At 38.9% G+C, this 20,016-nt stretch overlaps 1 protein-coding gene across 1 annotated transcript in view; it reads right to left on the bottom strand.

The window, feature by feature from the left end:
- FGD6 (FYVE, RhoGEF and PH domain containing 6) overlaps window positions 1-20,016 on the bottom strand; it is a 112,802-nt gene that overhangs the window by 84,470 nt on the left and 8,316 nt on the right. The window lies entirely within an intron of this gene.

Below are 20,016 nucleotides of genomic sequence, written 5' to 3'. Positions count from 1 at the left end.
AGCACATTTCCAATCCAGTTTTGTCACTGTAGCAAAGATGATGTTTATTTGTGGAAAAATGAAAAATTTTTAAGTTAGAGTTGACCCAACATCCTTTCTTCCCTTCACCTCCTCATTGTATAACATATAACTCTTGAGTAAAGGACACTAGAGATAATGAGGATGGGATGGCTACATGAGAGTGCTTCACGTTTAGACCCACATACGCACATGTGCACACACACAAACACACACACGCACAAATGCTGCATATTTACAAATACATTTATACATATATTGTCATATATATACTCTATAATATTTAAAATACATAAAACTGCTATGCCATTATTTCAATAAATATCGAGGGCTTATCATATATATTTTAGGGGCTGGATGAAGATAATCTATAGAATTATTTAATGTTCAAACTGTAAATTCTGTTGGTTGCTTTTCTTTTTACTTGCTGAGTGAAGCTTTCCTAAACAGATAAAGGCAGGGGGAATTGGGATAACCACCATAATTAGCATATAGGCAGGGACTATGTCCTAAAGAGAGTACGACTAAAAGCTAGTGCATGCTAAACGTTAAAGGCAGTACACAGACACTAAGGGCTAAAGAACCAGAGGAAGAGACACCCTGTGCACGGTGGGGCAGTCAGAGGTTTGAGGGATGTGTACTTGGCGGGCAAGGTGGTGGCAAGGTTTCTGTGTGATGAAAAGTTAGCATGTTTGTTTTTTCAAAAAGATTTTATTTATTTATTTGACACAGAGAAAGATCACAAGTAGGCAGAGAGGCACGCAGAGGGAGAAGGGGAAGCAGGCTCCCTGCTGAGAGAGCCCAATGCAGAGCTCAATCCCAGGACCCTGAGACCACGACCTGAGCCAACAGCAGAGGCTTAATCCACTGACCCTCCCAGGCACCCCAAAAGTTAGGGTGTTTATCAAGTTAGAGAGAAATCTCTCTCTTGGCAGGCAGCCATGGCAGAAAAGGCAAGCATCCATCCACAGTGGGAACTGGGGATCCAAACCCAAGCCCTCTCCTTGGCCTTGCCTGGTTCTAACACTATAGTAGGGAACCTAGTTGCAAGCTGCGCCAGGGGAGTAAGGCTGATTGATGAGGACATAAACACCTCATCCTATGACTCTCTTCTTAAACAGGGTGACCGTGTATTTTTGTGTCAATTATACATGCCACGTTGCTTCCACTAATTTCATCATAACCCGAGCAGCCACTGACAAGGTGGAGAGACCTTTGGAAAATGTGATCATTCCCTCTGCCCATGCTATGCTCTTGATTATGAATTAGCTCAGTCGGTAAAACTGACTTTGGTATGATAAAACTACTATGGTATGATACCTATTGTGTTCTGCCTTAACATCGATGGAAAACCAAGAGGACATTAAATGGCCTAACTACAAGTTACCCTTCCTACTCTGTTATTCCCACAGACAGGGCACCCTAGCCAAACGATCTTGTCTATCACAGGGACAGTTTCGGCTACACCTGAGTAGAGGACTTTAGCCCCATGACACGTGCAGTTATTCAAACCAGCCAATCACATTGTCCCATGGGAATCAAAGGTCATCCCACTCCCTTGTTACTGCAGGGTCTGCCTTCCACAGCACAGCCCCTGGTGACTCACTTTGTTCCCAAGTGCATTCTCAGTGTGGCCCTGTGTGGCATGCTATGTGTCCTCCTCCTCTAGGCTGTATATGTGACCAACAAACTGCCATAAATCTCATCTGTCTGATGTCATGCGTCTGGCAATCCTCATAACCCATGGTCAGGAATCCCTTCCTCACCGACAGGGTGGATAGGAAATAATCAAAACATCATTAATTAAATCATATTATAAATTAATAAAATATTAAGTTATATATTTATTTTAAAATCATACACAAACTATAAGTTAATTATTAATTTAATTAATTGCTAATTTAAAATACTTAAAACCACAAAAGAGGGTGCTGTTTTCAGGGATCTTTAAGTACAAAGCAGGTGTACTGACAGTTTCTAATAGAATTATTCTGATAAATCCCCTTGAAGGGATATCAAGTTAGCTTCCTGTATACCTATTATATTTTGCATATACTTCCAAAGTTTGCCATGATAAACTTAAGCAATTTTCAAGTTAAAGGTATTAATGTTATGTGTTACAGAAATACAACATATTACATGTTACAGAATATTCAATATTATCTTAAATATATACCCCACTATAATAAAGTAGTAGGGAATCACAAGGAAACCAGTAATTAAACACAAAAGACATCTGCTTTCCATCTAAGATCTTATTTTAGCCAAGCCTATTTGAGTGTTCCCATTTTCTAACAGGAACTACAACCTGTAATTGGGATTTCCCACTGCAATGAGGAGAAGGATAGGAGCCCACAAGCAGCCAAGATGGGGAGGTTAGATTGTCACTCATATACGTCAATTCACTTCATTATTTAAAACTATACATGAACAATTCTACTTATCATTTGTCTTCCTCAGGTACTATCCACAAAAGAACTGTCCTAAAAGTCTACTCCAGGCCACACCTATGAATCATCAATAATCCCAGAGAGCCATGAAGAACCCATTTCTTTCTCAGAGCACATTGGAGACACAGGTCTCTTTTTTCAAGACTGAGAGACTGGCGAGGGCATCAGGAAGGACATGGGCTTTCTTCCTCCACTCTTATTCCCATGCATCACTGTATCTTTTCACTAGTTACATGATTAACTAGCTCCCTGTTTAATTTTAGCTTTCTTGACTGGGAAACCTGGGAAACACCTTAACATTTCTAACAAACCTGCACAGTATCTTCGAAAGCTAGAGCCAGAACAAATGGAAGGGAAGTAAAAACAAATGTGTTTAAGAAGTGAGACACAGAGATTCACTTTAGAAAGGGTCAGAAGCATTTCATTACAGTTTCATACATTTCTAGGAGCAGAGAGAAAGCACTAGCAAAGAGAAGAGAATCTAGGCTCTACTGCTCACCTGCTGTGTGCAAGTGGCTGGCTCTTTAGCCTCTTCCCAAACTATAAAATTGAGATAATGCCACTGGCTATGAAGATTAAATGACATAATGTGCACATGCCTAGTACATGTAATGGACAGGAAACAAAGACAAATTTTTAAAAGCAGACATGAGAAGGAGGAGAACAAACTGGTCCATTACGTAAGTGGAATTAATGGTAAGAGGAACTGGAAGGTTTTGTTCTTGTTCACCCCTGGTTACCACAGTATTTAGTACAATACCTGATCTATTTCCTACATGAATGAATTGATAAATTAGTGACCTTGGGGTGCATGGGTGGCTCAGTGGATTAAGCCTCTGCTTTCGGCTCAGGTCATGATCTCAGGGTCCTAGGATGGAGCTCTGCATCAGGCTCAGCAGGGAGTCGGCTTCCTGCCCCCCACCCCCCCGCCTCTCTCTGCCTGCCTACTTGTGATCTCTCTCTCTGTGTGAAATAAATAAATAAGATCTTTAAAAAAAAAAAAACAAGAAAGAAAGAAAGAAAGAAATTAGTGACCTTTATCTTTATATCTCACACAAAAACAGTACAGAATGAGTAGACAAGTCCAAACTGCTGCTTCTTTTTGTAAGGCTCATAAGCCAAGAATAGTAGGAAAAAATCAAGAGAAATATTTTGTGATGTGTGGAAATTACATAAAACTCAAATTTAAGTATCTACAAATAAAGTTTTATTAGAACATAGCCAAACACATTTGTTTTTGGACTTACTATGGCTGCTTTCATGCTATATCCACAGAATTGAAGAGCTGCAACAGAGATCACATGGCCTGTAAAGTCTAAAATATTTACCATCTGACCCTTCAGCGAAAAAGTTTACTGACCCTTGCTTTAGTAGCTTACCCGGAAAAAGCAGTATATCTGCTTTGGAGCAAAAAGCTGCCTGTTTTCACTTTGCTTTGTCACTTACTATCTAAGCAAAACTGGGTAATAAGCTCTTAAACTGAATTTGCCTCAGTTTCCTCATCCATAAAATAGGGATAATAATAGTGCCTATCTGAAAGGACTTTATGAGGATTCAATGAATTTATGTGAATAATGTACTAACAACAATGCCTCATACATAGGAAGCTCATTTGCTTGTATGCATGCTCTCCCTCCTCACACATTTAGAGTGTCACCCGTAATATTAAAAAAAATAAATTATCATTCTAGACACTTAAAAGTCTAGACTTGTATAAAAACTGACTTCAGAGAGAAGCTTCTGCATTATCAGTCATGTGAAACAGCTCATCGTCAGTGTATGCGGCTGAGTAACGCACTCCTGCGATGAGATCATCTGAGCCATGCTTTCACAGCAGGTCTTTCAGTGCTGCTTTCTGGGAGCTTGTACTTGCACAGTACTATCCTGAAGCTCAGAATAACCACAATTTTACCTACATCACAATACTGTCTCCTATTTCTAAAACAATTTCAGTTACCACCTAATTTAGAGGTGTCCCATTAGATCTCAAGATACTTTTTTTTTTTTTTTAGAAGATTTTATTTATTGGGGCACCTGGGTGACTCAGTGGGTTGAGCCTCTGCCTTTGGCTCAGGTCATGATCTCAGGGTCCTGGGATCGAGCCCTGCATCGGGCTCTCTGCTCGGCAGGCATTCTGCTTCCCCCCTCTCTCTGCCTGCCTCTCTCCCTACTTGTGATCTCTGCTTCTCTCTCTGTCAAATAAATAAATTAAATATTTAAAAAAAAAAAAGAAAAAGAAGATTTTACTTATTTATTTGACAGACAGAGATCACAAATAGGCAGAGAGGCAGGCAGAGAGAGAGAGGAGGAAACAGGCTCCCTGCTGAGCAGAGAGCCTGATGTAGGGCTCAATCCCAGGACCTTGAGACCATGACAGGAGCCGAAGGCAGAGGCTTAATCCACTGAGCCACCCAGGCACCCTTCCAGATACTTTTAAAAGCACCTTTCTAAACACTAGCTTTATCCCTCTTTGGTAAATAAAGAACAACAAAGACCGAAAAGATCTCTGAAAGATATAAAAAGCATGAGTCATGCAATGAAGTTGCTAATTCTTTTGGTAATAGAAACTTTGCAATGTAAAGCAAAGTATTTCTTTCTATTTTTTTAAAAAAGATTTTATTTAGGGGCGCCTGGGTGGCTCAGTGGGTTAAGCCTCTGCCTTTGGCTCTGGTCATGGTCTCAGGGTCCTGGGATTGAGCCCCGCATCAGGCTCTGGCTCAGCGGAGAGCCTGCTTCCCCGCTCTCCCTGACCCCGCCTGCCTCTCTGCCTACTTGTGATCTCTGTCAAGTAAATAAAATCTTAAAAAAAAAAAAAAAAAAAAAGATTTTATTTATTTGAGAGAAAGAGAGAGAGCATGAGCTGGGGGAAGAGCAGAGGGAGGGAGATGGAGAAACTGACACCCCACTCAGCAGGGAGCCCAGCAGGGGCCCAAAACCAGGACTCTGAGATCACGACCTGAGCTGAAGGCAGACCCTTAACTGAGAGCCACCCAGGCACCCCACTTGTATTTCTCTTCTAATTTCAGATTTTCATCCTAAAGTAGAGAGTCTAGTAGACAGTACTTCAAAACCCTGGTCCCCTACTTTGAGCCACTAGCTAAAGGCACCAGAAAAGGAGCGGAAGTAAGTAAGGAGAAGTTAAGATACTAGAAAACAGTAAGAAAAGAGGGAAAGAGGAAAGAGATAAGGAGCAGGTAGAAAGACAAAGTGTGCTGCACTCCTCCGTCTGTGACGTGTGTCCACAGTACCCTAGCCCTTCATGAGCTTCTGCTGAGTTAGGTTCTGTGTTAGGCACTGAGGTGACACAGGGAAGACTTCCTGCCTCAAAGGAAACAGTGCTGACAGCCTCTGCCTTTCTCAAGTACCTCCAAGATAAGAAAGGCCTCCTGTGAACACAGATTAACTACCCCTAAACTTTCCACTTATTCTAAAACTTTCCATATTAAAAAAGCAAGCAAACAAACAAAACCCCCAGAAAACCTTTTCTCAAAACTGGAATGGAGGGGGGATAATGACAGGGAAAGGAAGGAGCATTTTATTTTTCACTGTTTGCACATTTAACTTCAAAAGAAAAAAAAAAGGATTCTATATAACTTTTATTAAAAAATTAAAACACAAAGAATTGAAAATCCCCATTCTCCCTCCCCCTAAGTTTAGTAATCTCAGTTATTCCAAGCATCCCTCATAAACAGTGTGTGTATGTGTTTGTATATATATATATATATATTTTTTTTTTTTTTTTTTAAATACTTAAGAAGAAAAGAGCAGGGGCACCTGGATGGCTCAGTTGTTAAGTGGTTGCCTTCAGCTCAAGTCATGACCTCAGGATCCTGGGATCGAGCCCCGCATTGGGCTCCCTGCTCAGCAGCTCAGCAGGAAGACTGCTTCTCCCTCACCCACTCCCCCTGCTGTGTTCCATCTCTCTGCTCGCGCGCTCTCTCTCTCTCTCTCAGTCAAATAAATAAATAAAATCTTAATAGAAGAAGAAGAAGAAGAGGAGAAGGAGGAGGAGGGGGAGGAAGAAAGAGAAGAGGAGGAAAAGATCAAAGGTAAAGGGGAAAGGGGGAGGAGGGACTGGAGACAGCCACCATCCCTGTCTAAGCCTCCCATAAAATGCAAAAAAACAGATCATGTTGAAATGTGGATTATGGCAATAATTTTCAGTATACTTCCTGTAGAAGCTACTGTAAACTTCAACACCTCTACTCACAGTCACCGATTTTAACTTATGGAATCCACCGACCCCCAGGGCATTAGCAGAAAGGCCAGAAGAAGTATTTACTGAGGCCAAGATTTCAATGAGCAGGCTGAAAAGACACTAATCTGTACAGTGCAGAAGAGCATTTGAAAATACGTTGCTCCCTAACAGTGGGAAGGGCTCAATAAAAATTAAAGATGCTTAGAATTACTACTATGGAGAATCAATCTAATAAGGCTACATTCAATGAAATGGCTAAGATCTCATTTTAGCCCACTATACAAAAGCGTCAACAATCAACAGGTAATCAAGTAACCACTGGATATAAAAATATATCTAAACTACTTAATGCCCATCATCCAATTAAGTAGGGCACATGATGTCATGAGCACTGGGTGTTATACACAACTGATAGATTATTGAACACACATCTAAAACTATAGGTTGGCTAACTGAATTTAAATACAAAATTCTAAAAAAGAATTAAAAAAACATAAATATGTACCTAAACTAATTTTACTATCAAAAAAGCTCCTGAACCTATTAGAGCTAATGTATTTGCTTATTTTCACAGTGTTTAAATTTTGCTCTACAAAGAGTTCATATAGTTTGATGAGACCAAAACCCATTTCTTTAATAGTCAAGAAAACTTTTACCTTTCAGATCTTTATTTTATATTCTTCGCTAAAGCCTTAGTACCAATTCTCATTTTAAAAGTTCCTTTTAGGGGTGCCTGGGTGGCTGAGTCGTTAAGTGGCTGCCTTGAGCTTAGGTCATGATCCCAGGGTCCTGGGGTCAAGCCCCATGTTGGGCTCCTTGCACAGAGGGAAGCCTGCTCCCTCTCTCACTCCCCCAGCTTGTGTTCTCTCTCTCTTGCTGTCTCTCTTTGTCAAATAAATAAATAAAATCTTAAAAAAAAAAGTTCCTTTTATCCTTCCCCACATGTGGTACTCAGCATACACTTGATATGCCGTAAGAACCTGTTACCTAGAAATAGTATTTGATACGCTAAGTGAAAATATGTAATCTATTAAGCAGCTTTCACAGGTTATCGGTGCAAATGCACAAGCATATTCTATATTTTACTTGTCTTCTTAACAGCTAGAACATGGGATTTTATCTGTTATATAGTGAGAAAACTAAAAGACAAGGGTAAGAAGTTTTCTTAAGTTAACATTTTTCTTTTTCATTTTTTTTTTAAGATTTTATTTATTTATTTGTTTATTTATTTATTTATTTGACAGACAGAGATCACAAGTAGGCAGAGAAGCAGGCAGAGAGAGAGGAGGAAGCAGGCTCCCCGCTGAGCCCCGATGAGGGGCTTGATCCCAGGACCCTGGGACCATGAACCGAGCCGAAGGCAGAGCCTTTAACCCACTGAGCCACCCAGGTGCCCCTTGTTAACATTTTTCTAGATGATTTTATAACTTTTTTAGGTAAGACTCTTATATTTTTCCCATCTGGATATCCAACTACTCCAGGCTGGTGTTCATAATACGCTTTATTTGCAAACAACAAAGAGTCTAAAATAATAATTCACCCCATAAGAGAAAGCACATTTTCTGTAGCTGTATCATTCTGATTGTTTCCCCATATAAATAAAAATTGCACAAGGCCTTTACTAGGACTTTGGGGCATCTTAGTAAATTTTGGCTAACTCCAAGGGTACCTACAAACTGCTAGGATTTTTTTTTTTTTTTTTTTTTTTTAGCCTTTCAGTTTTCTCACTACACGTCAGGCATAAAAGACAGGTCCTTCACTTAAGAAAAGTTTCATAAAAATTTTTATTTTTTTTTTTTTAGTAATTGTCCGCATTTTCTGAATAGTACATCAAGATAGGTACCTTAAGATCTGTACATCTTTGAGAAACTGTCAAAAACGGTTTTTGATTGGCATGGGAATTTAGACCCATGGCTCTTTCTGCAGTTTTGCTAAGATGACCAATGGAAAGAGTGGAATGGAATGTTTCTTGCTTAACAATTCTATACCATGGAGGGATGCTCACTATCTAATAAAGATACTCATGTGAGGTCTTTTAGCTCAATTTCTCTTCTCTAAGGGAGCTCTGTTTTAACAAATAGCAGTAATTCTCCAAGTTGGTGTAATTGCTTTCCAAAATTAACAGATGTTTCCTGTGCATTCTGGAAGCCTGGTCAGTGGGACACTGGTTTATTCAAAATGCAGCTGGATTCTGACCTCACACAAGTAAAAGCAACATGGAACCTGACAACTATTTACTCAGATGTGTCCACCTATTTCATGCCAGGTATCTGCTGAGGCCAGGGACACAAAGATGCTTATACTCTCTTATAATATTTATTCTTATAATTCTTATATCTTATGTTTCTTTTTTTGAAGGGAGTCATAGTATGAAGCTAACAGATTGCTATGAAAAAATGATGAGGCAGTGCTGTACAAAAGCAGACCAAGAAAAGGGGTGGGCTGTATTGCTTGGTATATAGTCAATACGGTAGAGGGTAGCTATTACTTTTCTAACACCAATAAACAGGATATGCTGGGCAATATGCTGTGGGAGTGGCAACACAAGTATTCACAAATTCACTTCCTTATTCGGTCTTTCAATAAATATTTACTATGTGCCTACTGTATGCCAGGTACTGTTCCAGGCACTGGGGAGAAAGTGATATAGCAGAATTAAATGCTTCTCATTCATACAGGTTGTATTTTAGTAAGAGAGACAGATGGGCAAATAAATAGATTATATATGGGAACAGAAAGTGTTAGAAAGAACAACAGACCTGGGTAAGTGGGACAGTGGATAGGTGAAGGAGGAAGGATTATTTTCTTACATTTCCTACACTGGAAGGGAGGATTTTCACAAAAAGTGACATTTGAGTTAGGTCTAGAAGGATGACATAATCTGTCTAGGGGGAAGGGTGTGTCAGATAGTAGAACAAAGCTATGAAACGGAACAGAGTGCTTAGGAATGTTGGTCGGTCTCATACAGGTGGGCAAACTCATAAGATTAGAAAGGCCAACTGGGGCCAGACCAGTGAAAGTCTTATACACTAAAGAGTTTGAATTTTATTCTCAAGAGAGCAGGGTACCAAATGATGCCAAATTACAAGATAATTCTTTAAAGAAACCAAAAATTCTCATTCGAAAATGGGCCAAAGAAACAGAGATTTCACCTTAGAGGATATATAGATGGCAAATGTACACATGAAAAGATATTTAATGTCATCAGCCATCAAGGAAATGCCAAATGCAATGGATGTCACTACACACCTATCAGGATGGCTAAAAAAAGGGTAGCAAATACCAAGTGCTGAAGAGGATGTGGAGACACCGAACTATTTGTACATGGCTGGTGGGAAAGTAATATGGTATAGCGACTCTGGATAAGTTTGGCAGCATCTCCTAAAACTAAACATGCAATTACCACATAACCCATAATTGTACTTTTGGATATTTATTCCAGAGAACTGAAAACATATGTTCACACAAAAACCTATACATGAATGTTTATTATAGCTTTATTTGTAAGAGCCAAACTGGATGTCCTTTAACTGGAATATTCCTCGGCAATAAATGGAAAGAACTATAGAGGCAAGCAACAACTTGGATGAATCTCTAGGAATTATGCTGAAGGAATTATGATCCCATTATATATAACATTCTTGAAATGACTAAAAATTTGAAATGGATTATTGGTTGCCAAGGTTTGGGGAGTGAGATGGGTGGGAGGAGGGTATGGTTACAGAGGGATAACAAGGGGGATCTTTGCAATGATGGAATTGTTCAGCATCTTCACTATCATGGTAGATACACAAACTGACGTGATAAAATTAACTAGAACTAAATACACACATACACACCAAGTACAGGGAAATCTAAGTAAGATTAGCAGACTGTATCACTGTTAATATCCTGGTTGTGCTATTTCACTATAGTTTTACAAAATGTTACTGTGAGGAGAAACTAGGTAAAGGATACTCTTTTTTCTCAGTACTATTTCTTACAGCTACACATGAATCCAGTCACATCAGTAATGATTTCAGTAAAAAAAAAAATAAACCGGATTGTAAATCCCTTGTCAGTAGGAACTGTCCTTACTTTCTCTGACTTCTTGCCTGATTCCCCTTCCCCAACATTTCCAAATGTTGAGACCAGTGTGAGAGAAGGACATAATAAGAAGTAATTATTTGGTTTCTGGTTTATCTAAGGGGAATTAAGTTTATTAATTTCTATAAAAATAAAATCTATATCAAAATTCTCTATGTAAATTATATAAAACTAAATCTAAAATAACAACCATCTCTGAAGAAGTTGATTAGCTTACTGGTAATAAAATCACTTGAAAATATCCCTGCTAGCAGTTTTAAAATGTCACTGTGTTTACATGGGAACCAGATGCCTTTGAAATCAACTGTCATTAGGTGGGAGTCTTTGGGCATCAGAGTCATGGAAAACTGGCAGATTGAGGCCATGGGATTTCAGCAGGCTCCTCTAACAAAAGCCTTCAGAGCAGTAGCACTCCACTATCCCCTGTCTATCCTGTTTTAGCATAAAACAGAGAGGCAGGAAACAAGTGATATACGGGGCAGTGAAACATATGTCTCTACCTGTAGACTAAAAAATGCAAGCATACGGGGCGCCTGGGAGGGCTCAGTGAGTTAAGCGTCTGCCTTCAGCTCAGGTCATGATCCCAGGGTCCTGGGATGGAGTCCCCAAATCAGGCTCCCTATTCAGTGGGGAGTCTGCTTCTCCCTCTCTCCCTGCCCCTGCTCATGCTTTCTTGTGTGCTTTCTCTTCCTCTCAAATAAATAATCTTTAAAAAAAAAAAAATCTTAAAAAAAAAAAAAAGCAAGCATACACTTACATGTTCTTTGATAATGAAACAGCCTCACAATGATGTCCATTGTGTAGCTATTTCTGGATAGATTTTAATTTGGATTGAGAGAAAAAAAACCTACAAATTCATTAGAAGTCGGAATTATAGGATATTTCAAATGAAATATAGTTTGAGTTCTTTCATATACAAGTATCTACCTTTAATACCCAAGCAGAAGTCTTACCAGTCTTGCTTTAGAAAAGCCTGTAATCAGCACTGTAATTATTTTATGAAGCAGGGTGTTAAAACACCCAGCAGGTGTACACAGAAGGAATTTAAATATGTTTTCTATAATATGATTTTCTGCCTTTATTTGCTTGAAATAAAACTAGCCAAATTCAGTTGAGCTGAAGTAGGATGACTACAGATGCCAAATTAAAAAGTCACAAAGAGGCATTGTGATCAGTGTTACCTTGGAGGTGGAATCAGCAAGCCTCTTGGTAGACAGGGTCAGTGATCAGCTTCCCCAGAAACGATGCAGGCAGTGTTCATCTAAGAATTTCTCTCAATGTACAGCCCAACTGAATGTGTTCCCTTGCCCAGTTTCCAGGTTTTGCCCTCTTATAATTCACAAGACTACAGAAATCCTACCTCCTCTAATATTCAACTAGTGTATCGCCTGCTTCTTTGGGGAAAAAAACCCTCCCATTCATTTTAATCTGTTTTTTCTTTAAGATAATAAGGATAGGATGTTATCAGAAAAGGTATTTCAGCCTTACAAAATTGTTTACTTTGGGGATCCATAAATAGTAATTGACTACTAAACTACAGTGCTTTAGAGGTCTAGTATTTGACAGGTAATGAAAAGAGAAATAGTGGTAACAGCTAAAAAGTAACTTTCATGCAAATCAGTGGGAAAATATGAGACATGCACAGTCCTTTCTGTGTCACTAATGTCCCCATGAAATGGTGCTAAATGAAAGAAACCATTTTTACTTGCTTTGAATAGCAGCCACCACTAACTTGACTAAATGCAAAGATGGCATGATTAGTTCAGTTTCCAAACACTGAAGCATCAATTTCCTAACCATAAAAACTTTCCAATCAAGGAGCTTTTCTTGCATGAAAAATGCAGGACCTCTGAAAACTCAGTGATATCTATACTTATCACTGCAGATGTCCTTGGCTGAAAAGTTTCTCAGTCTGAACCCTCATCTCTCTGAAATCACCTTAAAAACAGGAGCCATATAATCCTATGTTCATACGCTCATATAACCCTGTATTCATAAGCTATATGCAGCTGTCCTTCCTGTCCATCTGTTACAATGGAAGAGAAAAAGGCACAGGCACAGGCAAACCTAAACCTTTTTGCAACAACTAAGATCACTTGAATTTCCTAAACCTTGCTGACTTTCTCTGCAAAGGTTCCACAGCAGCATCAGAAGGGGCAATGTGGTATTATGAAGCAGCAGGCTGGAGCCTTTGGTTTTGCCATTTCCCATCTCTGTGGTGTGGGGAAAGTCAACAAGTCTTGGTGGGCTTGGCTTCCTCAGTGAATGAGATGGCTGCATTGGATGATTTGTAATGACTCCTTTAGTTCTAAAATTTAATGATTTTATAACTACATCTGACCTAAAACAGCTAAAAGGCATACCTAACTTTCCAAATTTCTCAAACTACCCAAAGGCCCCATTTAAGTTTCCTCACCCAAACTTGACACCAAATAAGTCATATCTGGACTCAATGAACAATCTCATTATTCATTCTCCCTCCCCTGTCCTGAGTCCTTCCCAAAACCTAACAGGGCTAGTGATCCCTAGTGAGAGATTGTGCTTTCCCCTCATGCTTCTAACAGTGGAACCATGCAAAGAAAATTTAAGAAGTGAAACAGGTAGTCATTTAAACTGAAATTTCTGTTGACTTGTGACTGTGGATACATCTAAAGACCAAAAGAAAGACAGGAAAAACAGTCACCAATTATTCCTTCTTTATACGTTTTACCAACTTTCCTTAACTTGAAATTATAATTGCCAAACAGTTCAAATCAGAACTGCCTTTCAGATAAAGAAAACAAAGAATAAGCTATTTAAATTTATTAAAAGTCAAATCTATTATTTAATTCCTAATGTTTTAGAAAATACTACCATATGCCAAAATATATCAATCGCCAAAAATATGTTACCAAGAAACTGACTTCAAAAAAATATATGACCTAACTAAAACAAAGTTTTCAATGGAATCCACAGGAGCTAAAGAATAAGCAGTTGCACCATTTCAAACAGAAAAAGGCTAAACGTGTTTGTTTTCCTTTTTATTTTTATCCAAACATTCAGGGGAAACTGACTTTCTTTGTTCAGTGTTTATTATTTCACCTTTCCTGAAGCAAAAACCAAAATACTTTGATAAATGAGAGAGTCTGGTAAACAGGCCCTCAGACATTAGGGCTCAGACCACTAATCCAGGTGCATTTTAGTTGTCCATTTTTTCTGAAGTCACAATCACCATGATTCAATTTCTTCTTGATAAAAGATATGATAACACCAAATACAACCTTACTCCAGTTCGCACTTACACAGAACCAAAATGGATCTATAATACACGCAAACAAGGGCTGAGAAATCCGAAAGAAAACTGCAGAAGACAGCTGTTCTCCCTGGAAATACTATCATCACACTTTGCTCCCCAATATACTCTATTTGGTCAACCCAAGTTTTATTAACTCCAAAGACAGATGATCTCTGCCTGATGTCAATGCTTGCAAATACATTTTTTTTCTTTCAGAGATCCACTAACACAATTACCAGACCCAGACTAATCCAAAGTTTTTCTATACCACCCAGAACAAACTAGGCAGTTCAGTTCTTGAACTTAACTTTTAAACTCAGTATTTAATAAAAAGATCAGTAAGTATCTCTTTAGAGCTTCCCATACCTAAATGTGTTACAACTGGAACTGCTCTTTGAGTCTTAGCACATTTTGCTACACTTTGCTACACTTTGCTCCCAATACAGTTACAAAAGGAGTATTAAAATTAATAGGCTCATATAAACAAGTCTACTTTAGGATTTTTCCCTAAATACCAAATTAATCTATGCAATTCCAGGAAAAGATGACGCATTTAAAAGAAACGTCTGGAAGGACACAGAAAGCTTACAAAAGTTATACAAAGCACAGGCATTAGTTATGAATGCTTGAAATATGAACATACTCACCCCCTACGTAAGAATATGAGCCTCGATTTGGAATTCCCCTGAACCACCTGGAGGGATAGTGAGCCAAAGTTCACCTTCTCCTCCTCTTCATCCTGTTCCTTCCCTCTTAATATTTTCCTCAACACACTACCCTCTACCTTCTTGAATGTACCAGCATTTAAAAGTTATAAAAACTTCATCTTATTGCTCTGTTTTAGCATTGTCATAGTCTCACTGCATTTTTTTCATATATTAGAAGCTAAGTAAGTTCTTGTGTGCTGGCTAGGAACCCAAGACTTACTCACAATTACTTCTACTGCAAAAATGCCTTGAGTTCCAAACATCCTATTAATACTCTCAATCTATTTACAGATTGATGGATTATCAGATTATCTTTACCTCTCAGGTCCTTACAGGAATTAAAAATGCTTAGGAAAAGAATGAGGGACCTCCTTGTCCCTTCCCTACATGTGCTCTTTCCCAAAAGGTTCATACTGAGAACATTTTTCCAGGAAATCGGTCAGAAGCTCATTTTGCAAAGCGATTTCTGTCTCACTGATACAACTGACTGTAATTTTAAAAAAGCAAAATCATAATATGTTTGGCTAAATTATAAGAATTTTAGACTTTTACTATTCAAAAACTTAATAAAAACACAGCAATGGAAAACCAATCATTTCTAAATGTGCAGATATCAGCTATCTCAAAACAATGTATTTTTATGAAGACAGGATGTGTGTGTGTGTGTGTGTGTGTGTGCGCGCGCACGCCCACAATAACAATGTAGGATATTTGTTCTATCTCTTGACTAAAAATATACTTCTAAAAGTATAAAGTCACATTCTACCACACAAAAGCATATATATTTGATAAAATATCACTTATCTATTTTGGCAGGAAATGAGACCAGAGTGATAGAGCTGCAGTTTCACTAATTGCTAATAATTAATTTGGAAGGGAAAAAAGAAAAGCCTTATTGCCAAGAAGTAAAATCCAACGCAATGAGCTGCAGTTCCAAATGTAGGGTAAGTATGTAAACAAACAGATTTGCCAAAATTGTGTGTTATGATTCCAACACAAGAAAGATAAAGAGCCATGCAAATTTTCTACATTTCCTGAGCTGGTGCTGAAAATAACTCAGAGGAAAGGGCTTCTTTTGAGATATAGGAGTCCTAACCTTCACCCTCTAACTGTGCATAATATTGGTGCTATGACAGGATGAAAATGCTTATTAGGGCTATTCATTTATACTTTAATCATTATAGTAAAATGCAACAATACCACCAGATGGTAAATGCAACCCAAGAGAGATATCTTCTAGATGGGGTCTGATGATTTACAACACAAAAGTCATTACAGGATTTTAGAGGATTTATAATTTGGCAGTTTGTTCAGCCCAGTTTTGTGTTTAAAATGGGGAGAAAACAAAAGCTTAATACTTTCTTTCATCAGAAATAAGAATCTACTGATTAATTAAGAAGAAATTATTCTGAAATTTATTTTGAATCCTGGTACTTGAGGAAAACCTGAAGATAAATCCAAACCTGTCAAGTGATGGGGACTACTGGGCAAAGTTTCAAGAAATAGCCATCCACATTGGCTGATTCCATTTCCTCTCTTTGATATCCTCAGTCTGCAATGCAGCTACTTCCCCCCAGAGCACCAGTGAAGTTAGAAAATGACCTCCTAAATGCCAAATTCAATCATGTCCGTTTTATAAGCCTTGGGTCAAGTGTTACCAAATCTGTGAGGTTATCTTTAATACCTTACCTGAGGTATAACTCAGACAGAGCTTGGATCAACAGAACCATGTTGCCCTATAATTGCTGCCTCACAGGTCAGAAGCTCCTGGGAAATGCCACCCCCCCGCCCCCATCCCCCATTTAGCTCTGAAGGCAAAGTGCTTTACACATGGTTGAGACTCTGGAATAAATAAACTGAAGGCCTGCCAAGTTACCGAGGAAAATCCAATAATCATTCATTTTCTTTGAAGTGCTTATAAAAAGAACTAAAACAACAGAGGAAAAACCTAGAAAGGTTCCAAGGAAAGTTCTTCTTGGTTAGAGAATTTAAAAATCTGCTACAATTTCAAGAGGAAAATCCCCTTATTTGCACACTATTATTTTGCTGATTTGTCTGTAACTCTTTAATATTAAAGGCTCACATTTATTAAATTCCCTACAAAAATCAAACTTCTTAAATAATAATAGTAAATGAGCACTCATTAACGTGCATGCCAGTGAGAGAGAGGTGCCAGCTAGGTATTTTAGGATAATCATGTTTGAAACATTTCGGCAAAGAGAGCTCATAACAACACCCAAATGGCACCAGAATGCTTGAGTTACTCACAATCTTGCTCCCCACAAAACTGTTTTTGAGAACCCTGAGCAGTAAGCAAATGGCAACTTATCTGAGAACATGTAATACAACTGTTTCTATGGCCAGAGGAATTCCCTTCACTCTCTTTTACCTTCTTTCAGATTTGGCTATTCACCTTTCCCTGCTGGAGGGCTTCCCAGAGCCACTCCTTACCCCCATCAACTTCCTGGAGCTTCCCAGAACCACTCCTTACCCCCATCAACTCCCTTCCTCCGCTTTCTCCTACTCATTCTTGCTGGAGGTCACAAACTCAACCAGCAGAATCACGCAGGGGAGAATGGGGAGGGAAAGAGAGGGATAGGAACAGTGAGGAGGAAGGAGGGAAAGAAAATCCACTGCACACTAAATCCCAACCACCCAGCCTTCCCTTCTCCTTATTACTCCCAATGCCTTGCAGTCTTTCTCAAAGCAAACCCAGCCCCCAATTTCCTCATTCTTCTTTAGTCACCTCACCCTTTCCACAAACACTGCCATCTCAGACCCAGGGGATTTGCTCCTCTGACACCGTGCTCAACCCCACCCTGGCTGGGCGAAGATCCTGCCCCAGCACAAACATGCACCGGGAGGAAGAATTCACCTAGGAAAGGGGAAGGGAAAGCCAGGACAGTAATGGTTAATATAATGTGGATGCTAACCTGGGTCCTCTACCAACATTTCCAAAACTCCTTCTTTGGGCAGGCAATACACTTTAAGTTCCAAATTATCATGAATTTTTAGAACACAATCTTATTTGTATGAGGACTACATACAATTATTTCCTGATAAATTACAAACATGTTATGAATTAGTAAATATTAAGCTGTTGGACTCATGAAACATCTGTACTCTAAAGAACGTGACCATATGAGCCACCCCAGGGCTGGCAATGTCTGTTTACTAATCCAGAATCTGGTTGGTTATATATGTGGACTCTGCAAAACCAGTTAAGTCACGTAAACCAGTCCCCTAGGAAAGATCCCGAATCTCTTTCCTGAGGATTGAGAAACTGTTAAAGACATTTTTTTATTCACTCCAGCAGATGAGTCTTAAATAGGGTTCATTTGTGTTTTTTCTTATCATTTTAGACCTCTATTATGTTGGACTTTAAATTAATTACTCCAAGGCAGAGGTCTAAATATTTTCAACAGCCAGACTGCCAAACAGGATGTCCATTTGGATCCATTCGGCTCATCCGAAATGCAGGTCCCGCTTCTCATTTACCTTGTTTTAAGGTGTCCAGGTATCCTCCTCATGAAGGCTTGGATTTTGCTTTCTTTCGTCTATTCACTGTTTTACAAAAGGTACACCCTCCCAGGAAAAGCTGTTAGTCTGACCCTACAACTGAAGGCTTTGGATTCAGCTGGCACACTTCAAGACGCTCAAGCCTGGCTCCCTGCTCCAGGCCTAGACAAAAATCTCCATGGAAAGCCAATTCAAAAGCAGAGCTCGCTCACTCTCTACCAGGCTGCCCTACTTCACAGCCTGTAACCTGTCCAAAGCCGCCCTCAGTTTCCTGTGGCCTTGAGAAAGAACCCTCCTTACCAATGCTATCCGGCTGCACTGGCTGGCTGTGTACATTAACCCCTTCCAACCTGGTTTCCCAGCAGCGCCAGAGCAGCAGTGCCCTCACTGCATAAGAACCATATCAGAAAAGGGACAAATTCCAGAAGTTTACAGCTGGTGTTAGCAATAATGACAAATCCTCGGGATTTAAGACTGAAGGCCAATGGGAGGGCCAAACCTCCAATTTCAAGAAAAACACTCCATCTTTGCTAAGGATAATCATATATCATAAAAAAGCCAAATTAATTCCTCTTTCACCCAGATACACACAGACACATACACACCCACATAATATACAAAAACATATTAAAACAGGGCAATACCAACAAAACTGTTTCATGGAGACAAGAGCAAGCATGAGAACACACATTTTTTTTTTTAAGTTGGATACTTAATTTCAATTCTCTGTCAAAATATTTATGCCAAGGAAAAGACTTCTGCCTAAATACTAATGTTCAGAGTAGACAGTTGTAAGCAGAATGGAGTCAGCTATGAGAAAAGTCAGGCAAGGAAGCTAAGTATTTTATGGCTCAGTGGATGAAGGGCACAGATGTTGAGTAAAGAAACATGCTAGGAGAGCATTTGAAAGCTAAAAGAAATTGGAACAATTTTACTTGGTACACTAAAATTTTGCTTGATATTTTTATTTATTCCATTCACCTGATAATTCTCTGCTCCCCTGCTATGTCACTATTTCTACAAAAGTCCCACTGTAAGTACTCAAAGGTTACTTTGAGGTTAATGACCTAAGAGCATGAAGACTTCAAAAAGGTCCTATGTGCTTTATGTTATACACACAACACTTTAAATGCAATGCGAAGGCCCTCTTTGAGACTACAGAGAGAGAACAAAGCTTCGGCAGTGTTTACTTTCCTTCTTTTTCATTCATTCTTTCACCCAACCAACACCTACTCATCCCTCCAAACCCCATTTGGCCCCATAAGGGATAAAAGATATGACTCATTTTCAACTAAGAATATTAAAATAAAATTGTCTAAAAAAGAAAAAAGATACAACTCAAACTCTTGGTGGAGCTTAAAACTGAATACAGAATATCAGACTGTATAAACTATACCATAAGACAAATGGAGATAAAACCTATAAAGATATCACAGCATAATGGGGAGATCAGAATAGGAAATAAACACTTCCTACTAGGTCTGTAAAAGCTTCATGAAGTCAATGGTTGCTGAGCTGGACCATCAAGGACAGTCAAGGTTTCAATAAGTAAGTTGGAGAACGGATACCAGAGGTAGTAAGTACATATAAAAAAATGAGAAAGAAAAGATAGTAGCTTTCCATTTCCTGTGTTTTTCCTATATCCATATGAAGCCAGCAATTAGTTTTCAACAAGCAAAATAATCGTCAGAGTAGGAGATTTTTGTAAATTTAGAGGTTTTAACTGACCAGGACAGCATAGGCAAATGCATGGATTTCAAACTC

This window comes from Martes martes, assembly GCF_963455335.1.
Source record: "Martes martes genome assembly, chromosome: 8".
Classification (NCBI taxonomy): domain Eukaryota; kingdom Metazoa; phylum Chordata; class Mammalia; order Carnivora; family Mustelidae; genus Martes; species Martes martes.
The sequence above is the reverse complement of the archived record's forward strand: the minus strand, read 5'-3'. Positions and strand labels throughout refer to the sequence as shown.